At 41.9% G+C, this 21,277-nt stretch overlaps 1 protein-coding gene and 1 long non-coding RNA gene across 3 annotated transcripts in view; one reads left to right on the forward strand and one right to left on the reverse strand.

Moving 5' to 3' along the window:
- LOC117349402 overlaps positions 1-394 on the reverse strand; it is a 38,834-nt gene extending 38,440 nt beyond the window's left edge. Inside the window, exon 1 of the long non-coding RNA XR_004537151.1 lies at positions 223-394. This is a non-coding gene — a long non-coding RNA (uncharacterized LOC117349402). The remainder of the gene's footprint in view (positions 1-222) is intronic.
- A 68-nt stretch (positions 395-462) lies between these two features.
- The window catches only part of PIMREG (PICALM interacting mitotic regulator), a 129,949-nt gene continuing 109,134 nt past the window's right edge, over positions 463-21,277 (forward strand). The window contains exon 1 of one of the 2 annotated variants that reach the window (XM_033922832.1): positions 463-611. The gene's annotated coding sequence lies outside the window, so the exon portion shown is untranslated. Of the gene's footprint in view, positions 612-2,361; positions 2,383-21,277 lie in introns of those variants that run through there. The other variant, XM_033922834.1, reaches the window with a different exon arrangement.

Raw genomic sequence — 21,277 nt, forward strand, 5'->3', positions numbered from 1 at the left:
GAGAGATTTGCATACCTGTCACTTCCATTATATGCAAATCTCTCTCATGCATATTCATTAGGGATATCTTGAAAACCTGACTGGCTGGGGGTCCCCCAGGACAGGTTTGGGAACCACTGGTCTAGGCAGTAATATAAAAAAGTCTCCAAACCTACGCCAGAGTATCAGTTGTTGTGATGGTAACAAAGCTCTAAGGCCTACGACATGTAATATTTGTCTTACCACTAATGACAGCATCTAGAACCAGACTCCAATCACCCCGCTGGGCCGGCACGTGCCCGAGACAGTGTTCTTCAGCCCTCGCGCTGCGCTCGAGGCGGCCTTATTTGGGGCCCGGCTCCCTCTTCCTCGCCGCCTCAGGGCGCAGAGGCGCGCGCGCGGGGGCAGCGGCTCCTAAGCGCGCCCCGCGCCTGAACCGGAAACCTTCTCTCTGATGTGATAAAGCGGCTTCCGGATCAGGCGCGTGAGGAGCCGTTGCCTGCGCGCGCGGCTATGGGCGCTGAGGCAGTGAGGAAGAGGGAGCCGGGCCGAAAATAACGCCGGGGGCGGCATAAAACGGCCCAGGAGAGCAGGCTAGAAGTTAAGGCACAGCATGGAGGAAGACAACAAAGGTAGGGGAAATGATTTTAGTTTTAAATTTAGTGAATTTGAGAATTTACATCTGCTGTGTCTGTATTTTGCACTCTTCCGGAAGAAATGCATTTGTTTCCTTTACTGCATGCAGAGTCTTGCATCTTGGGGTTTGTTTGTATATATTAGTACTTTTATTTATTTATTTAAAAAATTTCTATACCGTTTACCAAAATGGTTACATAGATAAAATATTAAAACAAATAAGGACAAGTAGAAACAGGCAGAATTAATTCATACAACAGCAATACTCAGAAAAATGCATCAACAAATAATTGTGTTTTTAACAGTTTTCTAAATGAACTCCTATCATTGCATTTCCGAATTTGGCCAACAAGGGCATTCCATAATTGTATCCATATTTGCATAGGGGTTATCTGTGTTGTATTCGCAGTGATAGGGGATTGACATGACCACGAATACTGGAAAACTGCAAATAACTTTTTCATATGTTATTTGTGGTTTTCTTTTAAAAACCTTTCCGCATTTGATGAAACTGAATAGCAATCTCACGTTCCGGTAGCTCACCCTTATTCCAACCTTACTTCATCCCCACTCCCCACATTCAAACCTATCTTTGATGTTGCCCATTAACACTAAACCTACAACTAAACCTGAAGCTTTCCCTTTCCTGCCTCCTCTGACGCAACCACTTTCCCTGTGCCACGTCCCGCTTCCCCTCTTGACTCAACTTTCTATTTCTGGTGGGGCGGGACGTGGCAGAAGGAAAGCTCCGGGGCCGCCGCAGGCAACCCCATGTAAATGCCGCTGCAGGTAATCTCGGAAACAAGTTTGAAGGTTGAACCAGTGGGGTTTGAGAATGAGCACGAGATGCCGGACCTCGGTTGCGGTAGGAGCATAGATACTGGACAGTGGACCAGGGAGGGGTGGGGGGAGGCATGCTGACTGGGGAGAGAGGAAGATGTCAGACTATGAGAAATGGGGGAGGGGGATCCCTGGTCCTTGAGTGCGTATGAATGAGGGGTGAGCTGTGTGTGAGTGTAGCCAAATGATTATGACTTGGTCTCTTTTGACTGATTCTTGAAAAGAGGCTAGGAATCTGTGATTTTCTCTGTGAATGCTGGAAATCGGTGCTTGGAAAAACATGGCAAAATTTTTCTCTGCAACCATGGATAAGCCAGTAATCAAAAAAACTGCAAATAATCAAAGCCGCGATTGTTGAAACCGTGAATACAGAGGGAGAAGCGTATTACTATTATGGGAGCGGGGTCCGGCCCACGACATAGCCTTTGTTTTGGATTTCGGCCCCTTAATGTGATTGAGTTTGACACCCCTGCAATAGACCTTACCAAAGTGGAGAAGCTATGTCTGTGCAATACAGAAGCAAACACGCCAGTAAGCAGAACAGTGTCTGAGGAGGAAGATTAAAGGAGATTTAAAGCGATTTTGTAGAATAGGAGATTTGGTTGCTTTTGTTATAATAGATTCCATAATTACTTTCAAATTTAAGTCTACAAAGCAGGACTATGATAAGAGTTATGCTATATACCAGTGTTCTTCAATCGCCGGTCCACAAAATAATTATTTTATTTCTGCCGGTCCATAGGTGTAAAAAGGTTGAAGAATGCTGGTCTAGATTACGGACACTAAATTGACACGATTGCATCAGGAACTGGTTCAGTAGAAGGTGACCGAGGATAGTGGTCTATTGGAATCACTCTTGAGGAAAGGGATGTTACCAGTGGTGTTCCTCTGGGTTCAGTTCTTGGGCCTGTTCTTTTAACATTTTTTGTAAGTAAGTGATTTGCTTGACTTCTTTGAAGGTATGAATAAAAATGTGGATAAAGGTGAGCCGGTTGATGTAGTGCAGGGGTGCCTAAATGGTTGATCGCGATTGACCACTAGATCGCAAAGACAACGCAAGTCGATCGCGTTGCCTTTGCAATCTTTTTCTCCCTGCTGCTTCCCGTACAAGCGCCAGACTCACAAGACTTCACCTCTGACGTCAATTCTGCCGTTGGAGAGGAAGTTCTGGGCCAGCCAATCGCTGCCTGGTTGGCCTGGAACTTCCTCCCTGACGTTAGAATTGACGTCGGAGGTGAAGTCTTGTGGGCCTGACGCTTGTATGTGCTAGGCCTGGCTCGGGGAAGCAGTAGGGAGAAATTGTGTTGGTGGCTTGGAGGTGGGGGTAGAGAAAAAATTGGGGAAGTGGAGAAATCGGCATGATGGCTTGGGGGGGGGGCAGGGGGAGAGAGAGAGAAAGGCAGGCAGGGGGGGAGAGAGAAAGAAAGAAAGAAATAAAGAAATATTGACTTTACAGAAGAAGGAAGTGCAACCAGAAACTCATGAAATCACCAAACAAAAAGGTAGGAAAAATGATTTTATTTCAATTTAGTGATTAAAATGTGTGTTTTGAGAATTTATATCTGCTATCTATATTCTTGCACTAAGGCCTCCCTTTTACTAAACCACAATAGCGGTTTTAGTGCAGGGAGCCTATGAGCATCGAGAGCAGCGCAGGGCATTTAGAGCAACTCCCTGCGTTAAAAACCGCTATCGCGGTTTAGTAAAAGGGGAGGGGGTATATTTGTCTATTTTTGTATAGTTGTTACTGAGGTGACATTGCTTATTTTAAAGTCATCTGCCTTGACCTCTGAAAAAAAATCAAAATTCAAATGATAATTAACATTTTCTCTGCGTGGTGTGATTTGTGTTTTTTTAAATTTTATTGTTGGTAGATCATTTTGACTTGGTCATTTTAAAAGTAGCTCGCAAGCCAAAAAAGTGTGGGCACCCCTGATATAGTGTATCTAGATTTTCAGAAAGCATTTGATAAAGTTCCTCATGAGAGGCTCCTGAGAAAATAAGAGTCATGGGATAGGTGGTAAAGTTCAGTTGTGGATTAGGAATTGGTTATCGAATATAAAACAGAGGGTAGGGTTAAATGGTCATTTTTTCTCAATGGAGAAGAGTAAATAGTGGAGTGCCGCAGAGGTCTGTACTGGGACCGGTGCTATTTAACTTATTTGTAAATGATCTAGAAATTGGAATGACTAGTGAGGTGATTAAATTTGCAGATGACACTAAACTCTTCAAAGTTGTTAAAACGCATGCTGATTGTGAAAAATTACAGGCAGACCTTAAGAAATTGGAAAACTGGGCGTCCAAATGGCAGATGAAATTTAATGTGGACAAATGCAAAGTGATGCACATTGGGAAGAACAACCTGAATCACAGTTACCGGATGCTAGGGTCCACCTTGGGGATTAGCGCCCAAGAAAAGGATCTGGGTATCATCATAGACAATAACGATGAAATTTTCTGCCCAATGTTCGGCGGTGGCCATAAAAGCAAACATGATGCTTAGGAATTATTTAAAAAAGGGATGGTTAACAAGACTAAGAATGTTATAATGCCCCTGTATCGCTCCATGGTGCGACCTCATCTGGAGATATAGTGGCACTAGAAAAGGTTCAACTAAGAGCGACCAATATGGTAAAGGGGATGGAACACCTCTCATATGAGGAAAGACTAAAACGGTCCTGAGTGGAGTAGAATGTGTACAAGTGGATTGATTTTTCACTCAATTAAAAATTACAAAGACTAGGGGACACTCAATGAAGTTACAGGAAAATACTTTTAAAACCAATAGGAGGAAATTTTTTTTCACTCAGAGAATAGTTAAGCTCTGGAATGCGTTGCCAGAGGATATGGTAAGAGCGGATAGCATAGCTGGTTTTAAGAAAGGTTTGGACAAGTTCCTGGAGGAATAGTCCATAGTCTGTTATTGAGAAAGACATGGGGGAAGCCATTGCTTGCCCTGGATCGGTAGCATGGAATATTGCTACTCCTTGGGTTTTGGCCAAGTACTAGTGACCTGGATCGGCCACCGTGAGAATGTGCTACTGGGCTTGATGGAACATTTGTATGACCCAGTTAGGCTATTCTTATGTTGCTTTGGGTGTGCTTGGACTTAAACATCTTGCAGTAATAATCAAACCTTTCCCAAGATGTCTTGTACATAACTTACACATTCTGAGCTACACCTGTTTTAAAAGCATCTTAGTACAAAAAGGTACCCAAACTGACCATATTGGAGGGATTAAGACAGCGGGCAAGGAGAGAGACAGAAACCAAGAAAGACAGACAGATAGGGGGCCAAGGAGAGAGAGCAAAAGAAAAAAAAGACAGACAGACAGTGGGCAAGGGAGAGAGAAAGAAAGACAAACATACAGAAAGAAAGAAATTAAATAAAGAAATGCAGGGAAGGGGTGTTGATGGACAGGGGGGAGGTAAAAGTAAGGGTGAAGGGCTGATAGCACCTGTTAATGTAACGGGCTTAAAAACTAATAGAACAATAAACAATTGAATAACCCTTACATCCTGAATGGAGGCATCTCTTTGTCCATTACAATGCTGGCCCTTCCCATATCCAAATGGTCTGGATTTGGATGTTTTGAACTTGGACATTTTTGTGTATGAAAATGGTGAGCAAAGTTCTACATTCTAAGGCAGGAATTTCTAGTGGCCAAGTCATCTAAGTAGGCGATTTAAAAAAAAAAAAAAAAAAGTGGATGTCTAATGGTTTTGTCAGTTTCGAAAATGGCCATTTCTCTACTTCCAACTTTGAACGTCTTGTGGGAAATTTCCAAAGTCAGACTTAGACGTTCTATCGAAAATGCCCCTCCATGTATTTACCTGTGTAAACCTATAAGTTTTTAAGTAATATGTTCACGTCATTGTAAGTCCCCATATTTCTATATGGGCCTCTTCACTTGTAAAGCGCCTTGAACCTGTACTGGAAAAGTGTGACATGGAAATTCAGATTAGATTAGTTTTTTCTCCATTTGTCTTTCTGCAGGGACTTTACCTTCTTTCCTTTTTATCAATAGCAGATTTACAGCCCATTATTGTTAGGAATCCACAACCATCAAACAATTTGTACTGAGGTCAGTGAAAACTTCACTGTAAGGAGAAAGCTAATAAGGTTACAAGCAATTCAATTCTCTTTCAAGTTCCACAAATGCTCCATTTCAAAGACAAATGTGAGATGTTGCTTACATATATTTTGAGCATGTCCAAAGTTTGGAGGTATCTTTTACAATTCTAGATTGTGAAAAGCATAAGGGATACTTACTATATTTAACCTCCCAGGAGTCATGCATATCCCATTATAATTCTGTATTATCAAATCAGTTCAGTGCTGACAATTACATTCCATTACCTGTCATTTCGATGAACATGATGCATTGTGATGATCATTTTCCCAGAATCCATCACTAAAACTCTGCATCCTGATGCTTCAGTTGGAAAAAGCAGATTGAAAAATGACCTGTCTTCACTGAATTTTCTATGGCGTAAGCCTTTGTATTTCAGTCATTGTCCATTGCAAATGACAGGTTTATTTATAATCTGCTTTGTGATCTTATCTGAGGCTGCAGATGACTAAAACTTAGGAAGCACTAAAATTAGTTAGTTTTGCCAATAAAATCCAAATAACTTAAAGTCTGTGCAACTTTTATAGCAGGTGACATATGGCTGGCTCACCATTCAAGCCATTACTAAAATCACTGGCGGCTCTACAGTTTCACAAAACAGCATGAAAAACTGCTTTTCTTAAACTGACATAGTATGTGGAAGTTTTGTGTGTGGACAAACCAGCCATTTATATAAAATGGCAAATTTTCAGCACAGCTGATAAATATAAGAATGAGAAATAGGTTAATTTTGGATAATTAAATGGCAGCTAAATTGCATTGTAAATGATTGGAAAATTGTTTTTCTAATACTACTACTATTAGTTATTTCTGTAGCACTACCAGACGTACGCAGCGCTGTACAGAGTCACAAAGACAGTCTCTGCTCGAAAGAGCTTACAATCTAAACAGACAAAGGATGTCATGGATACAGATAAGGGGGAATGGTTAATCTGCTGGCTAGGTTGGTGGGCAGTGGAAAGGAGGTTTATGGATTGAAGGCTATATCAAAAAAGTGAGGTAGAGGTTTCAGTTTGCTTTTCAACAAAGTAAAGGAAGGGGCATGGTGAACAAACTCAGGTAATTTATTCCAGGCTTAGGGGGCAGCTAGGAGAAAGGAATGATGTCTGGAATTGGCAGTGGAGGAGAAGGGCACAGCTAAGAGCAGCTGATCTGAGAACGGAGTTCTCTAGGAGGTGTATAAGGAGAGATAAGAGAGGAAAGCTATTGAGGGGTAGCAAAATAAATAATATTTAGTTTCAATGAGGACTGCTCTCTTTTATACAGATTTGCTTTCGTATTGGATGATTTGATCAGTAAAATGCCTCATCACAGCCAAAGATTCATATGGTGAATTCTTGTTTGACCTGTGACACACATTTTATTTTACACCATGATATTCTGCTTAAAGTTGCAGATTCTCACAGGCAATTCTCATAATTTTGCAGAAGGCCAGCAAATTTTCCCATAGTTGTTGATGGATTACCAAAGAAAGGAACAGCTGTTTAGCTGTCTGCAATGTACTAGCTAACAGTGTATATAATACAAACTCAAAACAGAGGAGGGAAGTTCTATATTGCCATAAATAAACACTTCACCCCCCCCAAAAAAAATTATGACCAAGCATCAATACTGTGATGTGCAAAGCAGGAAGAAAAGCCTTAGAAGTTAAAATTTTCACTCAAATAATGAGTGAAATGGTTTGGTTGCCGTGTTAGTCGTCTATTCAAGGTAATATGTGGAAATAAAGCAAAAACAAAGGAAAAACAATAATACCTTTTCTTATTGGCCTAACAATGTAGTTTATGATTAGCTTTTGAAGGTAACCCCTTCTTCCTCATAAATTACATTAAGGTCCCCCTTTTATCAAGCTGCATTAGAGTTTATTTTATCGCTGGCCACTGCAGAAAAAGCTCAGACGCTCATAGTAAAATTCTATGAGCAATGGAGCTTTTACTGCAGCGGCTGGTGATAAAAAAAAACCCTTACACAGCTTGATAAAAAAGGGGCCTAAATTAGTCCAATAAAACCCTTATGCAGCTTGCTAAAAAGGGGCCTAAGTTAGTCCAATAGTAGTTTGTCTCAAATCCTGCACCCATGGATGGGTGTAACACAGCCCTAACTCCTACCACATACAACCATCTTACAAACAGGAGAGCAATGAAGGACAGCACAGAGGGCCCTCACAGCTAGGGTTACCACATTTTTCTACAGGAAACCTTGGACACATGACCCCTCCCAGTTCCACTTCCAATACCCCCCCCCCCACCCCGTTCTGCCTCCATCTCCACCCAGTTCCGCCTTCAGCCCTGTCCCATTCTGCTCTCAGCCTTGTCCCCACGAAGCTTCCTCTCCTTCTGGACAAGCTCCAGCCACATCTGGAGGGCCTGGAGCATGCACAGATGAGTGTGACAAATGTTGAGTTTTGGAAAGTCTTTCTGGGAGCCTGGACAGTTGTCTAAAAAGAGGACATGTCCAGGTTTTCCCAGATGTCTGGCAACCCTACTCCCAGCATCCCTGGCCCTTCTAACAACTTGGCATTGGAGGGACACAGTTCAATGCACTGGTGGCATTGGAAGCTGTGCTGTACCCCACTATCCCTGCAAGCACTACTGGGTGTGCCTATACCTACCTCACATAAATCTTTCCTCCCCAGACAAATGACACCCATGCACTCACTCTCCCAGCCCCGGCACATGGTCCTCAGACACATACAGCAACAGCAATACTCAGGCACCCTAACCTCTCACACGTTCCAGACACACACAAGTGACATAATCAGCACTCACTCTCCAGCTCCTAGCACATAATGCAGATACACAGACAGCGCGGTGACACAGAGCACTGTGACTGATTGGGAGTGGAATCAGGGGTAGGGTTGCCAGATTTCCTCTTCAATAAAAGAGGACATCTGGCCCCACCCCATTCCACTTCCAGCTCCGCCCCATTCTTCCCCTGCCCCGCCCACCTCCAAACCTCCTGTCTCCTTCCCTGAGGTCTGTGTGCATGCATATATCATCATCGCTTCGATGTCCGTGCATGCACAGAGGGCCTCCAGACATGGCCCTGAACTGCCAGGTTTTTGAAATCCTTTCGGGCACCTGAATAGTCCTCTAAAAAGAAGACATGTCCTGATTTTCCCAGCCATTTAATAAACCTAGCCAGGTGTGAAAGATAAGAAGCAGGTAGGAGGGGTGGGGGAAGGGCGTGGCAGGGGTTTGGCAGGTATTAGTGTGGGATGAGAGAGGTGGCAGGCAGAGGAGCAGGGCTAGTTAGGTAGAAGTTCAGCCAGGGACACAGTCAGACGGGCAATACAACGCTCAGCAACTCTCCAATCATTCTGACAAACGATCACATCTTGTTCTCCAATCTCCAATACAACCAAATCGATGGTGGGTCAAAAGACAATGTGTTGCTCACCTTGTTCACTTTTAAAGCAGGTCTAAATCTGGATATGTTTCAGGACACCCAATTGAATAATTGCTATCTGTTATCGTGCCAAAATGCACATTCCCTGATGCTGCCTATGTCACATCATGGAACATCTACTTTGCAGACATCATGATTTCAGCAACTAGCATTCTGCAGTACATTTTTGGTTGTTTCTTTAATTATATGTCTTGAATGTTTCGTGGACAGGTGGCCGTCCATCTCCCCGTTATGATTGATTTTTTTTTTTTTTAATGAACCCCAAAACTACATACATTATATAGATTAATGCAACAGAATGAACCAAAAGCACATCTAAATTAGCAGTTAGTATCAATTCTCTTCAACATGGTACAAACAGTATCTGCATTCTTATCCACAAATTATTTTTCAGTATCACTTTTATAAGCCAGCTAGAACAAATATTATACATTTTCAATTGCTTTTTAAATTCCAACCTGTCTGTCAATAGGTTCCACCTCTGCTTATACCCTGTCTGTTAAGATGTTTTAATGCGTGTTGTATTGATATTGGAAACAACTTGCTATATGTTATAGTGTGCGTTCTTATTTGAATAGTTTTTCCTACTTTTATCGCACAGATCCGGATTTTCATCTAGTGCCAATTTTTTAGCTACCAGTAGAGATCCAAGCTTAGTTAAAAACACCATTGAAATGGCATTTTTAACTGAGTTTTAAGGTGCCTAAAAAATTGGTGCCAGAATCATGCCTATATAGGTGCTTTAGGCTTTCAAACACTGCAGTGGGAGTGGCTAATACCAGAAGTGGCATTAGGTGGCCTAAAGTGCTTCTGTAGGCACGATTCACATCATAGGTAGGTTTTCCTGGCCTACATTTCTGGTGCCTACCTTTGCCAGAGATGTGATTCTGTACCCGGCGCCATCACATGATTGACATGCGATCAGCGGCCGCTTTTAAGGCAGCCACTGACCATGGCTAGGGTTACCAGATTTTCCCGAAGGAAAATCTGAACCCATGACAACGTCCCCAGGTCTGTCCAGTTCCAACTTGTTCCGCCTGTGTCACCCCCATTCTGCCCCCCAGCCCCACACCCAAGATGTGATGCAATAACAACACCGTATTACGTCCACGCATGTGCGGATGCCCCTTCCCGACACAATTTTGATGGGATGCTTTTCAAAACCCAGACAAAATGCTGGGTTTTGAAAAGCCATCCGGACCCCCTCAAAAAGGAGGACATGTTTGGGGAAATCCAGATGTCTGGTAACCCCAACCACGGCGCCACTTACAGAATCTGGACCATATTGCCTACGTATAGGTTATTTATGCTGTACACCATCTTGGATAGATCTCTTCAAAATGGTGGCAAATACATTCTAATAAATGGATCTGTAATTTGGCCAAGATGCCATGACATACTTAGCGAGCTCCAATATTTACAGCGGCCGTTTCTTCACCATTTTCTGTATTTTTTGCTATGTGCTGTATCAGTATCTTCTCGCCTTGCCTCTAAGTTACAAGCTAACAGGTAATAAACTTAAGGTTTAGTTTAGTTTAGTTTATCCTTCAGGTGACGCCAGTTAGCAAGCATGGCAAAGCAACCTCTCTGGATTGGGAAAGAACCTTACATTTCTCAATTAATTATGCGGCCCCCTGCTTTTCTAGCATATCTTTAGTTAATCAAAGCAAAAGCAGACAGTTGTCTTTGTTAATTATGATGAAAAATTATTTATGAGTATTGTAATTATGCACATTGCCGAATCCACTGTCAGTCATGACTGAAATAGCTGCAGGCAACATTTCTTCCCTTTGTCAGTGCAACAAAGGGCTAATGAGAGAGAGAGCATTGAAGCTGCTTGCTCTGAAGTTTCATTTCACATGGTGTCAGTCCATTTGTAACATTCTATATTATGTAGCTGAACTAACAGCCGAACTCTCTGTGCCTCTCCTGTCATCATGACTTATGGACCAGAAGACAATTCAGGCTATGCAACTGGAAAAACAATTCATCATGTCAAGTACTTCATCCTCTAAAATGTTAAATTTCAACACTAATTGACATAATAAAAGGTGCCTTTATGTTCTGAGAAATCGTTTTATTAGCAGATGATAGTAGCCTTCCAAAAAAATTTACAGGGGTAGATTTTTGAAGATACTTATCTGGTTCACAGGTGCTGCTGACCGGATAAGTGTCAACAAGAGGGATAATCAGTGGTGCTAACCAGATAGTGCCAGTGAATAATTTCTCTGCTCACCTCAGCACTATCTAGGCAGTGTTGAGGCAGTCAGTGGGTAGAGTTTGGGCAGAGCCAGAAGTTAACCAGTGAAAGAACAGATCACTCACTGAATTGCTAACAGGATAAATTTAGGATGACCACAGACTAGCTCCATCTAGTAAGTTATACAGTCAGTGCTCTGAATATGGCCGCCAACCAGGCAGCACTTCCTGGTTGGTACTGAAATAGAGGCCGTCTGAACTTTGGTTTCAGTTTTTATTTGGAACCAAAACCAGATCGAAATTCAGGCTTGGGTTTTGGCCAAAATTGTCTGTGTATTTTGGGCTGAAAAATGAAACATACTCCTTTCCTTCCCTTTTGATCAGTTCCCCCCCCTTCATGATCACTCCGCCTTCAATCCTACCAGTAGGCCCTCCCCAGGCCTATTTTAGAAATGTCTGGTGGTCCAACCATGACCTCAGTGACAGAAGCAAACTTCACTCATTCCTGCCCCATCACAACATCTGCCATAGGAAGTCTTGGCAGTCATTGCAATTGAGCAGTGGCATGGGGTAGGAATGAGTGAAGGCTGTTCCAGCCTCTAAAGACACAAGTAAACCACTAGGCCTTCCTAAGGTAGGCATGGTGAGGACCTGGGTAGGATTGTCGATATATCAAACTTGGGAACATGATCAAAGAGCAGGGGCAGCAGAGAGTGAGGCGACTGCTGAGGAAGGATTTACTCAGGATTTTATTTTGGTCATGCGTGGGGAAGGGAGTGGGGGACAGAGTTTTGTGTACCATTTTGGTTTCTACCAATATCGGTCCCTGATTCAGTTATGGTAGAAACCAAAGATCTTGGGTTTAGATATTCAGATATAAATGCTAGATATTCAGCTCCATTTTAAATGCAGCAGCCAGCATTTTTACTAAATGTCTACTGCCATGGTTAAATATCTGATAATACATTTCTTTGACTCAAGGTCCATGAATCTGGTTCTTGATGGCAACAAACTACTCTGATTTTCAGGATTTCTATCAGATATATTCATATGGCTTTCTTTTACTGTATGTGTAGCCCTTTTCCTAAGGTTACCATATGCCTCCAGAAAAAGGAGGACGGATTGAAACATCCGGGTTTTACTTCCATTGCTTTCAATGGAAGTAAAACCTGGATGTCTCGATCCGTCCTCCTTTTTCTGGAGCCATATGGTAACCCTACCTTTTCCACAGGATCCTCCCTGTGTAGACCCATAAGGGACACTGTTGGATGCTGCAAGCCCCTAGAATGATTAGTTGCAGCCCAGAAAAATCTGGTCACTCAAATAGTCTTCAAAAAAAAGACTGTTGTTCCAAAACACAATTGGACTTAGTGTTGACAAACTAGGGAAAGTCAGCTTAGCTGCATCATTAAAAGAAATCAGTTCTAGAGATTTCAATAATAAGACAAAAAAATTATCACATAGAATGCTTAAGACTCTTAAGTAAATTAGCAGGAATTAAGAACATAAGAATTGCCACTGCTGGGTCAGACCAGTGGTCCATCCTGCCCAGCAGTCTACTCACGCACCAAATGAGTCCAGTTTAGCATGAACTTGTCCAACTTTGTCTTAAAACCCTGGAGGGTGTTTTCCCATATAACAGACTCAGGAAGAGCATTCCAGTTTTCTACCACTCTCTGGGTGAAGAAGAATTTCCTTACGTTTGTACAGAATCTATCCCCTTTCCATTTTAGAGATTGTCCTCTTGTTCTCCCTACCTTGGAGAGGGTGAACAGTCTGTCTTTCGCTACTAAGTCTATTTCCTTCAGTATTTTGAATGTTTTGATCATGTCCCCTCGCAGTCTCCTCTTTTCAAGGGAGAAGCGGCCCAGCTTCTCCAATCTCTCACTGTACGGCAACTCCTCCATCCCCTTAACCATTTTAGTCGCTCTTCTCTGGACCCTTTCGAGTAGTACTGTGTCCTTTTTCATGTACAGCAACCAGTGCTGGATGAGGTACTCCAGGTGAGGGCGGACCATGGCCCAGTACAGCGGCATGATAACCTTCTCTGATCTGTTTGTGATCCCCTTCTTGATCATTCCTAGCTTTCTATTCACCCTTTTCGCCGCCACAGCACATTGTGCAGATGGTTTCATGGACTTGTCAATCGGAACTCCCAAGTCCCTTTCCTGGGAGGTCTCTCCAAGTACTCTGCTGGTGACGATTTTCCTGTCTGAGAATTGTCCATTTACCCCCACTCTCTGTTTCCTATGCTCCAGCCAGTTTTTAATCCACGTGAATATTTCACCCTCGATTCCATGGCATGCAATTTTACGAAGTAGTCGTTCATGTGGAACTTTGTCGAACGCCTTCTGAAAATCCAGATATACATACAATGTTGACCGGGTCGCCCTTGTCTATCCGCCTGTTTACTCTCTCGAAGAAGTGCAGCAAGTTCGTCAGGCAAGATCTGCCTTTACTGAAACCAATATGTCTCCATAGACGTGCCTACTGGTGATTACATTGAAAGTAGGCATGGTTTACACCAGAAGTTGGCATAGGCGCCTCTATGGAGCGATTCTCATTCAAAGTAGACATGGGAAATGTAAGCCTGTAAAACCCTGGCCTATATTTCCAGTGCCTACTCTGGATATGATTGTGATTCTGTAAACAGTGTGATTGACACATGGACAGCGTCATTTTTCTGGGAGCGCTGCTGATAGTGGCGCTGTTTACACAATCTGGCCTTAAGGATTTTCATCACCATTCATTCATTTATAATTTAAATGTAATTTATCACCCACCAAATACAGCTCTGGTAACTCCATGGAGAGATTCTCTGATCCTGTTGACTGAGACAATTGCTTTGCTGGGGCTACTGTTGCAAGTGTTCTCAATGCAGCTCCACATCAGCAATCTCTGAACTATAGAAAAAGAGGAACCTCATTCTTCTGAGACAACTCCCTTTCTTGATCCAGCATGCTTTCTCCATCTAAGGTCTGAGCACTTAAAATTTTGGAAGAAATGACCTTCTATGCAGGGATAAGCCATACACATAAATACCTTCTTCTATAACATCTACCACAGTGCTGCCTCTCCCCCCTGCAATCGGTGCAAAACTCTGCACAACTCATCATGTCACCTTTCTCCTTAAATCACTTCACTGGCTCCCTCTCCGCCTTTGCATGCAGTTCAAACTCCTATTGCTGACATACAAATGTGTTCACTTTGCTGCCCCACAATATCTTTCCTCTCTTCTCTCTCCTTATACACCTCCCAGAGAACTCCGTTCTTCAAATAAGCCATTCTTAGCTGTACCCTTATCCTCCACTGCCAATTCCAGACTTCGCCCCTTTGCCTAAATTAAACTACCTGAGTTATCTGCTACACCCCTTTCCTTCCCTTGTTTAAAAACAGACTAAAAACCCACCTTTTTGATATAGCCTTCAATCCATAACCCTACTCCCCACTGCCCACCAACCTAGTCAGCAGATTAACCGTTCCCTTTAACTGTATCCATGACATCCTGTTAGTCTGTCTTGGCTGTTTAGATTGTAAGCTCTTTCGAGAAGAGACTGTCGTCTTTGTGACTCTGTACAGTGCTGCGTAAGTCTGGTAGCGCTATAGAAATTAGTAGTACACTTCTCCCTCCCTATTCGCGGTTTTGATTATTCATGGGGGGGGTTTCCCCAGACCCCCTCCCCTGGAGAGATGCTCGTTGGCAGCCCACATTTAAAAAAAAAAAAAAAAAGCGGCCCCGGGACTTGGATCAGGGCAAGGAGGGAGGCCATTGGAGGCAGAGGAGGGCCATCGGAGGCAAAGGGGGACCATCAGAGGCAGAGGAGGCAAGCAGTTGCCCCATGAGGGAGTTCCTGTTGTAGTCTCGTGAGACCAAGGGAACTCGCAGCATGGCTCTGCACAGGGCAGAAGTGTAGGAAGATCGCTCCTGCCCCGCGTCACCGCTGGACCACCAGGTAAGTCCCGGGGTGTGTCAGAGCCAGCCCAAAAGTTATTCGCGAATTTTCCATATTCGTGGGCTACTCTGCCCCTAACCCCCGCGAATAGGGAGGGAGAAGTGTAGTAGTAATAGTAGTAGTAGTAGGTAAAACCCAATGTGGTTGTTGTGACAGAAACAGAATGTCTTACTGCGGTTATTTTTTCACCAATAAAGATTTTCTTTGACTTTCTACTGCCCTTTGCCTGTGTCTGAGATTTTGCAGCCTGCAGCAAGCCATGTTACCACATTAGGACAGCATGATCGAGTCGCACTGGCTCCCTATCTCTCACCGCATAACATTTAAAATCTTATTGCTGATATTTAAAACTCTATCCACAAACGAACCCTCATTTATAAACCGGATGCTTATTCCACATAATTTATCACGATCCCTTCGTTCTGTGACTCAGGGGTTACTGGCAGTCCCTTCCCTGAAAGTGGTGGGTACCAGACGTCACGATATGTTTTCAATTGTAGCCCCCCAAACTTGGAACTCTCTACCACAATATATAAAAAATGAAAAGGAACTTAGTCTGTTTAAAAATAAATTAAAAACTTTTCTTTTTAAAGATGCTTTTAATCTTTAATCAAAATACTTATTATTGTAGTTAAGTCATCCCTCCTAGTGTTTTTTCCGTTGAATGTTTCTTTCTTGAAATACCTATTATGTAACTTTTCCCCTCTTATCATTATGTGTCTTTGTATTTGTCTGTTTATGTGTTTGTCTTTATTCAGCACTCAATTTTATTAACATGTACATCAAAATGCTTTTAATCGTCTTAGAATGTTAAAGTGTTTGTCAATTTAGGAATTTGTTTTTTTTTTTTTACCAAGTATTTGTTGTTATTAACATGTTTCAAATTGTTCATGTATTTATTGTAAATCGCTTAGTAAACTACGGATAAGCGATCCATCAAATGAAAATAAACATAAATAAACAAAAACATTATATAGGATCCAACATGCTTGGTAAACTATCCATGTCCCTTGCAATGAATATAAGCAGTGCCCAGATAAATTCTAGCTCTGCCCTGACTCTGTCCCTGGACTGCCTCAGCACTAAGGCCTTCATTCTATAAACAATGCCAAAATCCTAGATGCTGTTCAGCACAATTGTCAATCAACCACTTAATGTCGTTTATAGAATCCCATCTGCAGTGCCTAAGCATTCCAAGGTGCCAGTAGGCATTGAAACCATAGGGGCACTGCCATTTAGGCCAGGGTTTTCTTGGCCTCAATGAGTGCACCCTAGGTTGGCACCTAGCGAAACCTTAGTCTTTCCATGCCCAAACTCCTTCTCAAATCTGCCCCTAACCATGCCTACTCTCTTTGTAGGCACCAATAAGCACCTTGGTGTAGATGTCTTCCTCTAAGTGGTAAGCGTCTACTGATCTAGGTGCCTTCTGGTAAATTTTTTTTTTTTTTTAATCATTTTTTAATTGGATTTAATGGTGCTTTCAATTATCAGCACTGATTGAACCAATTAAAAAAATTAAGAATCTCTTTTATCAAGCTGCATTAGAGTTTTTTTTATCGCTTGCACCTAAGAATGCTTTGGAATTGCTTATTTAAATTGGTTGATATATAGTATGTATCTCAATTAAACATCTAACCAATTTTTTTTTAGTCAAAGAAACTCTTATAAAGTTCAGTAATGCCACTCATCTCAGTCAAACTTAATAAGACTCAATCAAATGTAATAAATTTCTTATATTTCAAGAGCCATCAGAAGCAGCACTCTAAAGTACACGAAATATCACAACCACAGCAGTGCAATCTAATACCTACGGGTATACGTTAGATTATATACCATGACAGAGTTTTCCAGATAAGTTTCAAATCCATAATTAATCTAAACAAAGAAATATTATGTTTAGACAACAAATATAAGAATTTATAAAAAGTATATACATGAGCTGATGAGGAAGCATAGCGGTGAGAAACTCTATAAGTTGTGGTACTTCATGTACTTTAGAGTGCCGCAACTGATGGCTCTTGAAATATAATAAATTGATTAAATTTGATTGAGTCTTATTAAGTTTGACTGAGATGAGTGGCATTACTGAACTTTATAAGACTAAAAAAGATTGGTTTGATGTTTAATTGGAATTGTTTACAACATTGAGGATATCCCCAAAATAAAGTTAGAAGGTGGACTGGTGGGGATAGATGTTATTAAGCATAACTGCATGCTGCTGGGTCAGACCAGTAGTCCATCGTGCCCAGCAGTCCACTCACGCGGTGGCCCTTAGGTCAAAGATCAGTGCCCTATTTGAGTCAAGTCTTACTTGCGTATGTTCTGTTCCAGTAGGACCTTATCCAACCTTGTCTTGAATCCCTGAAGGGTGCTTTCCCCTATAACAGCTTCTGGGAGAGCGTTCCAGACCTCCACCACTCTCTGGGTGAAGAAGAACTTCCTTACGTTTGTACGGAATCTTTTCCCTTCAAACTTTAACGAGTGCCCTCTTGTTCTCTTTACCTTGGAGAGGGTGAACAATCTCTCTGTCTCAATATCTTGAATGTTTCGATCATGTCCCCTCTCAATCTTCTCTTTTCAAGGGAGAAGAGTCCTAGTTTCTCTAGCCTTTCGTTGTACAGCAACTCCCCCAGCCCCTTAACCATTTTTGTCGCTCTTCTCTTCTCTTTCGAGTAGTACTATGTCCTTTTTCATGTATGGCGACCAGTGTTGGATGCAGTATTCCAGGTGGGGAAGTACCATGGCCCAGTATAACGGCATGATAACCTTTTCAGATCTGTTTGTGATTCCCTTCTTAATCATTCCTATAATTCTGTTCGCCCTTTTCGCTGCTACCACACATTGTGCGGTCGGTTTCATTGACTTGTCTACAAGTACTCCCAAGTCTCTTTCTTGGGGGCTCTCTCCGAGTATAGCATCGGACATTCTGTATTCATGCATATGATTTTTGTTACCGACATGCATCACCTTGCACTTATCCATGTTGAACCTGATTTGCCATTTCGCAGCCCATTCCTCAAGCGTAGTTATTTCTCTTTGTAGGTCTTCACAATCCTTCTGTGTCCTCACTACTCTTAATAACTTTGTATAGTCTGCAAATTTAATCACCTCACTCGTCGTGCCAATTTCTAGGTCGTTAATAAATTTGGTGAAGAGTACAGGCCCTGGCACCAAAGCCTGCGGCAATCCATTCGTGATATCCAGTCCAAGTATTGTCCATTCACCCCCACTCTCTGTTTCCTATCCGCCAACCCGTTTTTAATCCACGTGAGTATAACACCCTCTCCGAAACACGGACCGTGTTGGGTCCCCTGTTTGGTAAAAAGGTTTTAATATATAGTTTGGTTGTCACAATAAATTTTGCCTACATCGTTGTACACATCTGCAGTTTTGGCTTGTTTTTTTAACACCCTCGATTCCATGGCTCGCAATTTTTTGAAGTAGATGTTCATACGGAACCTTGTCGAACGCCTTCTGAAAATCTAGATATACGATGTTGACCGGGTCACATTGTCTATCTGCCCATTTACTCCTTAGAAGAAGTGCAGTAAGTTTGTCAAGGAAGATCTTCCTTTGCTGAAGCTGTATTGGCTTGTCCTCATCAGTTTGTGTCTGTCTAGGTGATCGATGATGCGGTCCTTTATCAGCGCCTCTACCATCTTTCCCGGTACTGAAGTCAGACTCGCAGATCTGTAGTTTCCCGGATCTCCCTTTGAACCTTTCTTGAAGATCGACGTAACATTTGCCACTTTCCAGTCTTCCGGAATCTTTCCCGATTTGATCGACAGATTTTCTATTAGTTGGAGCAGTTCAGCTATAACCCCTTTCAATTCCTTGATTACCCTCAGGTGGATGCCATCCGGTCCCGAGGATTTATCGTTTTTAAGCCTATCAATCTGTCTGCATACCTCCTCTAGACTGACCGTCGTCCCTGTCAGTTTCCCGTCTTCATTTCCTGTGTATAGCCTGTCAGCTTCCGGTATATTGGATATATCCTCTTCGGTAAATACAGACTCAGAAAACGTGTTCAGTTTGTTGGCGATGCTTTTGTCCTCCTTTAGTACTCCCTTTATTCCCTGGTCCGCTTCCTTCGCGGGTCGTTTCCCTTAATATATCGAAAGAACGGCTTAAAGTTTTTGGCCTCCTTGGCTATTGCTTTGATGTTGTTTGTGCTTTTTCCAGTTTTCTTCTATTTTTGTCCTTTTCCATTCCTTAAGCGAAGTCTTCTTGTCTCTGATCGCTTCCTTCACCGCTACAGTGAGCCACACTGGTTCCTTGTTCTTCTTCCTCTTGGAACCCTTGTTGATATGCGGTATATATAAATTTCTGTGACTGTGTCCTTAAAAAGGGATCATGCTTTCTCTAGCATATTTACAGTGATTATCCTCTTCCTAATCTTTTTCCTCACCATGACTCTCATCCCTTCATAGTTCCCTTTATGGAAGTTCAGTGCCGTGACCATCGTTCTGGACCAATTTTTTTGTTCCTGTGTCTAGGTTGGAGTGGATCATGTTGTGATCACTGTTTCCCAGCGTCCCTTATAAAGTAACGAACACCATTGTTCTATGTAGTTGCCCTCCTGCACAATACTATTTTTGATTACATCAATTCAAATATCTTTGCAATATTAATTTAACATACATGAAAAAGGGTACGGTATTTACAGACTATTTCTAAAATGAGCAGACAAGGAAGGGGATAAATGTTATAAAGTGGAGAAAAAAAAGAAAAAGCATACCGAACCTAACATGGATGACATCAAGCAAAGCAGTGGAAGTGAGATGAGAATTTGAAATATCTTTCCTAAATAGTAGGGAAAGGTCAGTGCATATGGAGACGGTTCCAAGATACCACAGAGGAGGAGAGTGAATAAATAAAAGGTACATGATTGAGTTTGCAATGAAGACTCACTAAATCAACAGAACGAAGAAGAGTCAGCGGAGGATGAGACCAGCAAAGTGATGAGTGGAAGGCAATAAAGGTCACAGCCATCAAAAAAAACAGAACGCAGTATAGAATAAAGGGTGAGAAATAGAAAGAAGGAAATTACAGAAATGGGGTTATGTAGGGATGAGGGAGATTAATTTAATAACAGGACACTTTTAATTAGGTGCCCGGATGCTACATGTGGAGCACCTATTCTGTAAAAACATCTGGGTACCATAATTCCACTGGAGAACACTATTGCAATCCTGCATACACTTCAACTACAATATTCTATAAGTTGTGCACATAAGTTGGAGATACATCCATGCCTCTACCATGCTCCACTCATGAGTATTTCTCCCTTGCAATTAGTGCTATGCTTTTATGCACTATTTTATAGAATCTACCTCAAGGTACTAAATCTTCAGTCCTAAGTGCAAAATCAAGATACCACATAAATATACTCAAGACTTATTAGATATTTCTTATATTCTGAAGGGCTTCAGGGGTGTCACTTATGCTTCAAACAATTCTCATAGCCCTAAGCTTTACACACTATCAGTCTAACTTTATACTCTGTTTTTATGTTTCAATCTTAATATTGTTTAAATGTCTTAACTTATGTTAATGCATTTATCTTAATATGCCTCCAATGGCCAGGGGAAATTCAAATATATCCAACATGTCACATGTTTTGCCTACATTGGCTATTTGTGTATATTTTTGTGTGCTATCTTATAGAATAACAAGTAGGGATCTTACGTTTTCAAGGTGTGTGTGACCAATAGAATGGTCTTTCACATGTGCTAATCAAGGTATTAGCTACACATGAATATCTCTGTGTGTTACGAGCCAAGTCAGGTGTAAATCAGGATTATTGCAGAAAATCTACACATTTATCTAAGCAAATGCCTCTCATTTATCCAAGTCTATTTGTGGCCCATTCCAATCCTGCTCAGATAATCCAACAAAGATTCTACTCCCTAGGGCCACCAACTGTACAGTGGTTTACTACAGAAGACAGCATCACATGTTGTAAAAGCTTTAAATATTGGACATTTCAAACTTATTTATTATGGAAAGAGTAGCTTTCACCTGCAGAAATTCACTTCTTGGGTACATATCCGATTTTTCCTGTGATGCAAAGTTCAATACTGATAAATCACTAATGCTATCGCAAATCATTAAACTGAAATACTTTTA

Source organism: Geotrypetes seraphini, chromosome 15, assembly GCF_902459505.1.
Source record: "Geotrypetes seraphini chromosome 15, aGeoSer1.1, whole genome shotgun sequence".
Taxonomy (NCBI): domain Eukaryota; kingdom Metazoa; phylum Chordata; class Amphibia; order Gymnophiona; family Dermophiidae; genus Geotrypetes; species Geotrypetes seraphini.